The 12120-nt window shown below is 31.7% G+C and overlaps 1 protein-coding gene across 1 annotated transcript in view; it reads left to right on the forward strand.

Moving 5' to 3' along the window:
* Positions 1–10393: 10393 nt before the first annotated feature.
* LOC128951652 (uncharacterized) overlaps positions 10394–12120 on the forward strand; it is a 54732-nt gene continuing 53005 nt past the window's right edge. The window contains exon 1 of the mRNA XM_054296898.1: positions 10394–10405. The gene's annotated coding sequence lies outside the window, so the exon portion shown is untranslated. The remainder of the gene's footprint in view (positions 10406–12120) is intronic.

Consider the following 12120-nt stretch of genomic DNA (forward strand, 5'->3'; position numbering starts at 1 on the left):
GGTATAGCCCAAGTGTTTATGGCTTTGAATTTGTTGTTTGAGTTTAGTTGAGATTTTAGTATTTTTATTATTCTTTGGTTTAATGTTTTCTTTATTTCTTCTTTAACTTCTGTCATTTTAGATTTATGCATTTGCTTAATTCCTAAATACTTATATATATCTCCATTTTCTAGTGCCTTTATATATCCGTTTTCAGTTTCGTATTGATTTCTTTCAGAATAGACTCCTCTTTTCAGTTTCATTATAGCACATTTATCTAATCCGAATTCCATATTTATATCATTGGAGAAAGTTTCTGTTGTTTTTAGCATTGCATTTAAATCAGATTCTTTTTCGGCGTATAGTTTTAAGTCGTCCATATATAGTAGATGTGTTAGATTATATTTTGTATCACTTGATTTTAGATTTACGCCTTTTAGCTTTTTAAGTAGTGATGACAGTGGGTTTATAGCTAAGCAGAACCACAGAGGACTGAGTGAATCTCCTTGAAATATTCCTCTATTTATTTTGATTTCTGTACTTATTTTTGTTCCATTATTTGTATTGACACACAATTTAGTATTCCATTTTTTCATCATATTTTCTAATGTGTTTATCAGTGTGTTGTCAATTTTATATAGTTTTAACACTCTTAATAACCATTTATGAGGGACTGAATCGAATGCTTTCTTATAGTCTATGTATGCCATTTCAAGATTTCTATGTTTTTGACGAGCTCTTATTGTTATGATATTGTCTATTGTTAATTGCTCTTTACAACCCATTGAGTGTTTTATACAGCCTTTTTGTTCTTCAGCTATTATGTTGTTGTTACTTAAATGATTATATATTTTTGTTGATATTATGGATGTTAGGATTTTATACATTGTTGTTAAGCAAGTGATTGGTCTATATTTGCTGGGATCTGATGTATTTTCTGTTTTTGGGAGTAGATATGTTATTCCGGAAGTGAGGAAGTCATCGGTTTGTCCTGTTTGTATTATTTTATTCATTGCTATTGCCATTGGTTGATGAACTGTTGTAAAGTGTTTATACCAGAAGTTTTGTATTTTGTCTTGTCCTGGGCTTTTCCAATTGTGGGATTTATTGAGGGCTTCGGTTAAGTCATCTTTAATTATATTTACTGAAGTCATATGTGGTATTTCTTTATTTTCATCTTCAATATCATTTATCCAATTAGATTCTTTATATTCCTTTGGGTTACTCCAGATTTCTTTCCAGTAGTTTTCTATTTCATCTATTTGTGGTGTATTGTTATTATTGCTTGAATTTATTTTATTTTGATTTCTATAGAACATTTTTTCGTTATTATAGAACATTGTATTTTGTTTTCGTCTTTCGCTTTGTATTTTATATCTTCTAATTCTTTGTGATAGTGCTTGAACTGTTTGTTTTAATGTGTCGTTGTAATTTCGGATTATGGATTCAAATTCAGGTTTTCCAGGTTTTGTCTGTAATGATCTGTATATATCTTTTAATGATTGGTTAAGTCTTTTTGATTTGATTCCATTTAACACTTGCGTTATTCTTCCAATTATTTTTCTTTTCCCTTCTATCCGTGTCTCTATTCGCTTTTGCCATTTAGGTATTACATTTTCTTGATTTGGTTTTGTTGTAGACATGTGTTCTATTTTGTAGCCTAAGAGTCTCGATACTGCTACTGCTGCACAATACGTTATTGTATTAATTGCGCTCAACGACATATTTTCTTCGATGTAATCTTTAAGTATATCATTTATCGTTATTATAGTAGATCTTGTTTTAATGCCACTTCTTATTTTTGGTAATTTAGGTCTGAATTCTATTTCAAAGTCTTTATATTGTTCTAAAGATGTTTTTAGTTCATTTTCTGCTGTTATTCTTTTTATTTCATCATTTGTATTGTTTATGTTATCTGTTGTTGTAGGTGTCTCTTCTATTTCTGGCACTACTTCTACTGTGGTATTTAATTCAGTTGTTTCATTTAATGATAGTTCATGTGCCACTTGTTGTTTGATTTCTTGTAATTCAATCGGGGATATTTTATTATTCTTTGCTAAGAATCGCCGTTGGTCTGCAATTCTTTGTTCCGTTACATTTAGTTCTGGATATTTTTGTTTGAATGCTAAGAATATTTGGTTTCTGTAATTAGTCATATTTGTTTCGAGTCGAGTTGATCTGTAGTATTCGCGCATTATCAAGGTATTCATCTCATGTGTCCATCTCATGCGCTTTTGCGATTTGTCAACCAAATTGGTCAGTTGTTGCTGAGAACCAGCTTGAACTGAAACATTTTGGAGGTTAGTCTGATTTTGTTGACTAGTCTGCGGTCGCATTACATCACAGCTTTGCCCGCATAGCACATCACTGCGTGGGATATGATGCATACTTAACGAACAGCAGTCAATGCCTACCTGCTGAACGCGGGATTTATTTGAGAGGGTACCTCCCGAACACCCCCCGTTATTCCTACGACTACGTGTAATCATATTTATATATTTTGTGGCCTTTTTACGGGGTCCCGGTCCCTAGAGAAAGCTCAACACTAACATGTGTCTATTGCCACCCATTTCTCACCACTAACATGTGTTTGTTGAAATAGGATTTTTATTTTTATTTTTTGAAACAAAAGTGGCCATTGCGTGTGAGGACGAGTAACTACTCGAAGGGTGAAGGGACATCCTTGCGGACGTCCCTTCGGGGTGGGGGCACCTTTTTACAGGCACCCCCGGGTGGGAGCACCCTTGCGGGTACCCCCAGGTGGGCACCGATACCGAAGTACCGATACCCGGGTCGGGCAGAAACTCGTCCTCACTTAGCACCCCGCTTTCCCCATACTACTTAAGTTGGCCGTCCTAAACAGCGTTGGTTGGGCAGGGACGGGAAGCACAGTTAAAACAATTTTTTTTCTCAGAAAAATTGCTTTCCACATCAGGGCTCGAACTCACGATCTTACTCTCCATTACTCTACTAGCCCTACACACTAACCACTACACCACTGTGCCTCCTCTTATTATTATTATTATTATTATTATTATTATTATTTTTGTATATCACGGTTGTTCCGGTGTGATCACAGTTGTGTCGGCCACTTTTGGTGGCAGAGACACGACTGGTTAGACTCAACTCAAGTCTAGTACTTTTCTGACTGTTCTACAACTCTGAAGTATCACTGCTTTTTGCATTTCATAGATCTTAGTTTTTCTGATTTCCAGTGATTCCAAACTTAAGGCCAGATTTTTCGGTATTACGGCCATTGATGACAGGATTATAGGTATGATTTCAACTTTCTTAATGCGCCACATCTTATTGATCTCATAGGCCAAGTCTGTATATTTTCGGCGTTTCTCACTATGCGTGTCCTGTAGTTTGTGTGTTAGTGGGACCGCTATGTCTATTATGTACGCCTTATCTTGATGTTTGTCTACTAGTACTATATCTGGGCGGTTGTGGGCCACAGTCTTATCTGTTCTTATTTCCTTATCCCAGTAGAGCTTGGCTCTGTTGCTTTCCATTACACTTTGTGGCTCGTATCTATAGTATGGTAATGGTTCTTTGATTAGTCCGAATCTTATTGCCAATTCCTGATGTATGATTTTGGCTACTTGGTTGTGACGGCTTAGGTACTCGGTGTTTGTGAGTACTTTACACCCATTTAGTATATGTTCTATTGTTTCTGACTCCATATGACACATCCTGCACTTGTCTGTTGGTATATTTAGCTTTTGGATGTATTTCTGATGGTTTCGTGTCGGAATCGCTCGATCTTGTATTGCCATCATGAACCCCTCTGTCTCTCCATGAAGACCGGCGTACTTCAACCATTTTGTAGACATTTCTTCGTCTACGTGTGTTTGGTTGAGTTCTGCTCTGTATCTACCGTGGAGTTCTTTTGAGGCCCATGTGTTAATCCTCTCTTTTTCATTTTGTATTTCTATTTGATGTTCATTATTGCTGAGATTTAGAGGTGTGTAGTTGTTATCAAGTGTTGCTGTTATTTTGTGGAGCTCTGAGACATTGCATTTTTGTTGATGGTATTTTCTCAGCAATTCTCGCTGTTTGGCTTCAAGGCTTACAATGTTTAGTAACCCTCTACCCCCATGCTTTCTACTAACACACAGTCGTGCTACAGAACTTCTAGGGTGGTGTAGTCCAAACATTGTAAGTTGTCGCCTTATATGTCTTTCAATGGTCTCAAGTTCTGTTTTACTCCATTTTATTATTCCGAACGAGTATGTCAGTACAGGTATAGCCCAAGTGTTTATGGCTTTGAATTTGTTGTTTGAGTTTAGTTGAGATTTTAGTATTTTTATTATTCTTTGGTTTAATGTTTTCTTTATTTCTTCTTTAACTTCTGTCATTTTAGATTTATGCATTTGCTTAATTCCTAAGTACTTATATATATCTCCATTTTCTAGTGCCTTTATATATCCATTTTCAGTTTCGTATTGATTTCTTTCAGAATAGACTCCTCTTTTCAGTTTCATTATAGCACATTTATCTAATCCGAATTCCATATTTATATCATTGGAGAAAGTTTCTGTTGTTTTTAGCATTGCATTTAAATCAGATTCTTTTTCGGCATATAGTTTTAAGTCGTCCATATATAGTAGATGTGTTAGATTATATTTTGTATCACTTGATTTTAGATTTACGCCTTTTAGCTTTTTAAGTAATGATGACAGTGGGTTTATGGCTAAGCAGAACCACAGAGGACTGAGTGAATCTCCTTGAAATATTCCTCTATTTATTTTTATTTCTGTACTTATTTTTGTTCCATTATTTGTATTGACACACAATTTAGTATTCCATTTTTTCATCATATTTTCTAATGTGTTTATCAGTGTGTTGTCAATTTTATATAGTTTTAACACTCTTAATAACCATTTATGAGGGACTGAATCGAATGCTTTCTTATAGTCTATGTATGCCATTTCAAGATTTCTATGTTTTTGACGAGCTCTTATTGTTATGATATTGTCTATTGTTAATTGCTCTTTACAGCCCATAGAGTGTTTTATACAGCCTTTTTGTTCTTCAGCTATTATGTTGTTGTTGCTTAAATGATTATATATTTTTGTTGATATTATGGATGTTAAGATTTTATACATTGTTGTTAGGCAAGTGATGGGTCTATATTTACTGGGATCTGATGTATTTTCTGTTTTTGGGAGTAGATATGTTATTCCAGAAGTGAGGAAGTCATCGGTTTGTCCTGTTTGTATTATTTTATCCATTGCTATTGCCATTGGTTGATGTACTGTTGTAAAGTGTTTGTACCAGAAGTTTTGTATTTTGTCTTGTCCTGGGCTTTTCCAATTGTGGGATTTCTTGAGGGCTTCGGTTAAGTCATCTTTAATTATATTTACTGAAGTCATTTGTGGTATTTCTTTATTTTCATCTACAATATCATTTATCCAATTTGATTCTTTATATTCCTTTGGGTTACTCCAGATTTCTTTCCAGTAGTTTTCTATTTCATCTATTTGTGATGTATTGTTAATATTGCTTGAATTTATTTTATTTTGATTTCTATAGAACATTTTTTCGTTATTATAGAACATTGTATTTTGTTTTCGTCTTTCGCTTTTTATTATTATTATTATTATTATTATTATTATTATTATTATTATTATTATTATTATTATTATTATTATTATTATTATTATTATTATTATTATTATTATTATTATTATTATTATTATTATTATTATTATTATTATTATTATTATTATTATAAATTATTATTATTATTATAAATTATTATTATTATTATAAATTATTATTATTATTATAAATTATTATTATTATATTTAAATTTTAGCAACATCTATTTGGTGGTTTAAATTTATTGTGTTCATATGATTATTTAATTTTAAGGGAATTAATTAAACGCACAAAATACAGGTTTATATTTATTTATTTATATATATATTAATATATAAAGTTTAGATATTATAAACAATCATTTACTAAAACTTTTTGAAAATAAAAAATTATTTTTAATAAATTTATTTATAGTTTAATATTTTTTGATGACACTATTCAAAACAACAATAACAACAATACAATTAAATTATATAATAGTAGTTAAGACAACATGGTTCACGAGGGGAAGGCACAGTGCTATCCCCCATATAACTGTGTCACGGAGAGGGGGTTCACGTGATCACGTGACTCCACCTAACCTAAGTGTACTACACTAATGACGTCACCACTACCTCTAACCGAACCTAACCCAACCTAACCTAACTGACCAATTACCCGAACCTTACCTGCCTGAACTGACCACCTACCCAATCTGACCAACTTACCGAACAAACCAACTACCCGAACTGACCACCTACCCGAACTGACCAATTACCCGAACCTTACCTACCCGAACTGACCAACTACCCGAACTGACCAATTACCCGAACCAACTACCCGAACTGACCAACTACCCGTACTGACCAACTACCCGAGCTGACCAACTACCCGAACTAACATTAATTATTGCATACAATACATGTAATATAATGACATCACTGTATTGAAATAATATGTACACTGTATGCAATAATATTACATATACTGTATTGCAATAATATTACATATACTGTATATATTAATTAACTTAAATTGTTAATAACTTTTTTAATTGTAATTAAAATTAAAATTTTTTATTCTTAAAAGATGCTTAAAAATGTGTAGTTTAAGCTAATAAAAAAATAATTATGAAAAATTAACTAATAAGCGGTCAAATTAACAAATTAGTGTCTTATAGACTGTAGTACGGAATACATTGGATTGAGGCTAGCATTGTATTCAAACATACATCAAATTAACTCGCCAGTGGAAGATATCAGTGTATAACTGAGTCTTGAATTTATAATTTGTGATTATTTATAAAAAAATAAAGTAAGCACAAAAAAAACTTCAAAAAAAAAACTTTTTAAAAAAAAAAACTTTTAAAAAAAAACTTCAAAAAAAAACTTTTTAAAAAAAAATTTTAAAAAAAAAAAAAAACTTTTTAAAAAAAAAAAWTTAAAAAAAAAATTTTAAAAAAAAAAAAAAAAAAAAAAAAAAAAAAAAAAACTTAAAAAAAAACTTTTAAAAAAAAACTTTTAAAAAAAAACTTTTAAAAAAAAACTTCAAAAAAAACTTTTCAAAAAAAACTTTTCAAAAAAAAAACTTTTCAAAAAAAAAAACTTCAAAAAAAAACTTAAAAAAAAAACTTTTTAAAAAAAAACTAAAAAAATATATTCTTTGAAAATATTTGAAAATATTTTTTTAAATAAAAAAATATTTTAAAAATTAAATAAAAAATACTATTATAGAAATTTATCTATAAATACAAAAATATAAATATAAACAAAAAATAATTAATGTTAATTAATAAAAATAGATAACTATTTTTACTAATTAATTTATATCTATAATATTAAATATTAATCTATAAAAATTTTAAATATTAACAAATTTTATAAAAGTATACTTTTCAGTATTTCAACAATTATTTTCTCTACGCAATGGACAACTCATCTTTTCCGGAGCCTATGGACGAGTCTATGAACGAGTCATCGGTGGACTATATAGACAATCCAATACCCGACCCTAGAGAATCAATGGATGACGAAATACTTGATGTAAATGACGACATATTTAACGATGATTTCAGTGACGACTTCTATGTAAACCTTGATTTGTTGGTCAACAATAATTATGGTTTACCAGTACAAGAGGGAGCAGGTGTTTATGATTCATATTCGCAAAGTCAGGAGTCACTCATTAACACACCTACTGATTACATACCTGTCAACGATATTAACAATGACAACAACAACAATGACAACAATGACAACACTGACAACACTGACAACAATGACAACAATAACAACAATAACAACACTGACAACAATGACAACAATGACAACAATGACAACAATGACAACAATGACAACAATGACAACAATTACAACAATTACAACAATGACAACAATGACAACAATGACAACAATGACTACAATGACAACAATGACAACAATGACAACAATGACAACAATGACAATACAGGTATGTATTAAAATTATATAACTTATTATGCAATTATTATAATTAAAATTTTTGTTTAGTTAAACAATTAGTCAAGTTTCATGTATTGAATGACTCTACCCATTCATATATAAAGCTTAAAAGACAAGAGCATCGTAAAGTTATTCGATTTCAACACAATTTGGGTTCAATTGATAATTTGCTTCAATTTAATGATCAAATTGATGAGATGTATGAGTCATTGGTGCGACCGGCATTTCGTAACCACAATGCTAGCGACTATTATAGTGTGATAATCGAAGCACAGGGCTTAAATAAACCATTATATATGGGCGGTAAAGCAATCTCACAGTTTGATAAACAAGAGTTTGCCAACAAAATCTTTGGTCTCATCCAATCTAATACAGAGTTTTTGCTCTCCGTATTTAAAATGAAAGTTTATGTAACTGAATCGCTAGAAGGATCTGGACCTAATATGAAAAACAAGAGACAACTTCCACCGGAAACTTCAGATGAAAGAAGTAAACGTATAAAATGCATTGTTCGGATTGATAACAAAAATGGTAAATAATCTTAAACTTAAGATGTATTATATTATGTAAATAATAAAAATATGAAATTACAGATGTTGGTTGTGGATATCGTGCAATTTGGATTGGTGTTATATGGTTTGTAGAATGCTTTGCAAATCAAACACTTCGTGGAAACAGTAGATGGAGAAAAATTACTGCTAACAATTATTCCGACAAATATCAAAAAGACGAGTCACAAAAGTTGTGTCAATCTGCAGGACTTGACTACAATAAACCTTTTGGGGAAAAACATTGGAATCAAATGCAGGAGTATCTCAGCACTATTGAATTGACTGACGGATCAAAAGGATTACAACTGATAATTGTCGACTCATCAAATGTCGACAATTATTTATTTCAAGGCTCTACAGACTTTCCCCAAAAACTATTCATTGAACATATTGATTACGGCAAAAACACTGGTCATTATAATTTTATTAAAGACATCAATGCTTATACGCAAATATCAAATTTATGTAAATATTGCTTAACGAAACATCAAAAAATCAATCACACATGTAAGTATGTGTGTAACTATTGTTCTGCATATCCCAAATGTGATGAAAACAGTGAGAAAATAGATTGCGATTTATGCAATCGCACATATGTTAGCGATAAATGTTATCAAAATCACAAAGATAACAATATCTGCAAAGTTAAATCAAAAACATGTAATACATGTAATGTTGAATACTCAACTGATAGGAGAGTAAAACATGTTTGCTATCATCTAAAATGTACAAAATGTAATGTGTTTTACAAAGAATCACCACATTTTTGCTATATAAAACCATTAGATATGAATAAGTTGGAAAAAGAAGACAAAGAAAACAAACTAATAGTTTGTTTTGATATTGAAAGTGAACAGATAGCTCAAAATAATGGGTTTTATGATCACAAACCTAATCTACTTATTTCATGTAAGTTATTATATAATAATTTTATGAAAGAAAATATATACTAATTACAAATATTTTACACAGTATGTGTTTGCGACAAATGTTGGGATTACCAACAAATGGCGAAAAGATGCGATGCCTCAATTGATGAACCAAATGACGGATGTAAAGTGTGCGGATATGGTATCCGTACATTCTATAAGGATAATGTAGTCGAACAGTTTTCAGACTATTTATTCAAAGATGTCGCTGTAAGAGCATCAAAAATTAAAGCACAGTTATACGTTATTGCGCACAATTTTCGGGGATATGATGGTCATTTCATATTCCAGGAATTGTTTGAAAGACAATTTGGTGATCCGAGTGATATCATTATGAATGGTATGAAAATACTCAAAATCACAAACAATAACACATCGTTCATCGACTCACTGAGTTATTTCCAACAACCATTGGCTTCACTTCCAAAATCTTTCGGCTTTCAAAACATTGTAAGCAAAGGATTTTTTCCCCATCACTTCAACAGAAAAGAGAACTACGGCTACTCGGGTGAGATACCAGACATAAAACATTTTGGTATTGATGAAATGAGATCATCTAAAGAGTGTGTGGAGTGGTACAATGACTTCAAAGCAAACAATTACTTATGGGATTTTGAACAACAAATCAAAAAGTATTGTCTAAATGATGTAATTGTACTCACAATTGCTGTCATGGAGTTCCGCAAACTTTTCAAAGGATTCACCGGATTGGATCCAATCACACGTAGATTTACACTAGCAGGTGTTGGTCTCGAGTATTTTAGAGCTAAAATACTAAAGGATGATATGATTGGTGTCACACCCATCAATGGATATATTGACGGACGCCACAAGTCAAACAAAGGCAATGTATGGCTTGATTGGATGGAGGAGAAGAGAGGTGTGAAGATCTGTAGAGAGATGAGAATTGGACAGAACTATGCTGATGGTTGTATTCGAGATGGTGTACTCGGAGAGATATTTGAGTTCAATGGATGTTATTGGCATGGATGTCAAAAATGTACTCATCTGTTCAGACATAGAGATAACTATGATGGCATTGTACAAGTAGACCCAATCAAAGATTATCAAAGGACAATAGAAAAGGTATTTAAATAAATTATTGTTTATCTACAACTTACTTATATTTATATACACTTTAGGAAACATATTACAAGTCTAGAGGCTTCAAAGTGACATCTATTTGGGAACACGACTTTGATAAGCTTTTGACAACTGATGTTGAGTTCAAATCATATCACACAAAACGTATGGCATACTATAAAACAATTGACAAAATAGGTCACGCAAATATTCGTGAGTCGTTTTATGGTGGTCGTACAAACAATTTGTTCTTCAACGCTGATTGTACTGGTAATGAGGTGATCAAATATAAAGACGTGTGCAGTCTATATCCGACTGTACTTTCAAAATGCGAATACCCTATTGGTCATCCATCTATAATTAGTAAATTCAACGATACATCAATTGACAATTACTTTGGATTCATCAAATGTAAAGTATTGCCTCCCAAAGATCTATACATACCTGTACTACCATTAAAATCAGAAAACAAAAAGTTAGTATTTGCATTATGTAATCAATGCGCAAAGGATATGAATCCAAATAAATGTAGTCATAACGACAAAGAGAGAGCTCTCAGCAGTACTTGGTATTCTGAAGAGCTCAAACTAGCAATTGAAATGGGTTACAAAGTTATTAAAATATATGAGGTTTTGCATTATGAACGCAAAACTAATGAAATATTTAAGCCATACATACAACAATGGCTTAAACTCAAGACAGAGGCAAGTGGATGGCCTGATAATTGCACTAATGATGAGTTAAAGCGAAACTACATCAATGAGTACAAAAGTCGTGAAGGTGTGGATTTGGACTTTGATAAGATGTCACCAAATCCCGGTCTTCGTTTCATTGCAAAGTTAATGTTGAATAGTTTGTGGGGAAAACTGGCTCAAAGACCTAACCAAAAACAAACTAAACTTTGCAAAACATATGATGCATACCGTAGCATTATATCTGATGCTAAAATACAAATAAAAGGTAAAAATACATTTTAAAAAAAATAATAATATAAATTATTTATTATACTATACTTTAGGAGAAATTATGCCCAATGATGAGACTATTTTAGTCAACTACCAATACATTGACGACAACTATTCATCTGCTGGAAATACAAACATTGCATTGGCATCAATGGTTACCGGAAATGCACGTATACATCTGTATCGTGAATTACACGGCATTGAAAATTCAGCAAAGGGACGAGTATTGTATTTTGATACAGACTCTGTTATTTACCGACATGACCCATCCAAAGTCTGGTACGACCCGCCGATCGGAGACTTCTTGGGTGATATGACCGATGAAATAGAAAAAGATTACAAAGAAGGGTCGTATATCAACTCATTTACTTCATGTGGTCCCAAAAACTATGGCTATCAGGTCGTTACTGGTGATGGCCGTGTGATTCAAAAAGTTAAAGTAAAAGGCATTTCAATCACTGAAGAAGTAAAGCATAAAATAAACTTTGAAAGAGTTAAAGAGACTGCTCAACACTACTTTAACAATACATCAATCACAACACTGGCT

This window comes from Oppia nitens, unplaced genomic scaffold, assembly GCF_028296485.1.
Source record: "Oppia nitens isolate AA-2021 unplaced genomic scaffold, nextdenovo-longstitch-racon4-pilon3 scaffold1_pilon_pilon_pilon, whole genome shotgun sequence".
NCBI lineage: Eukaryota > Metazoa > Arthropoda > Arachnida > Sarcoptiformes > Oppiidae > Oppia > Oppia nitens.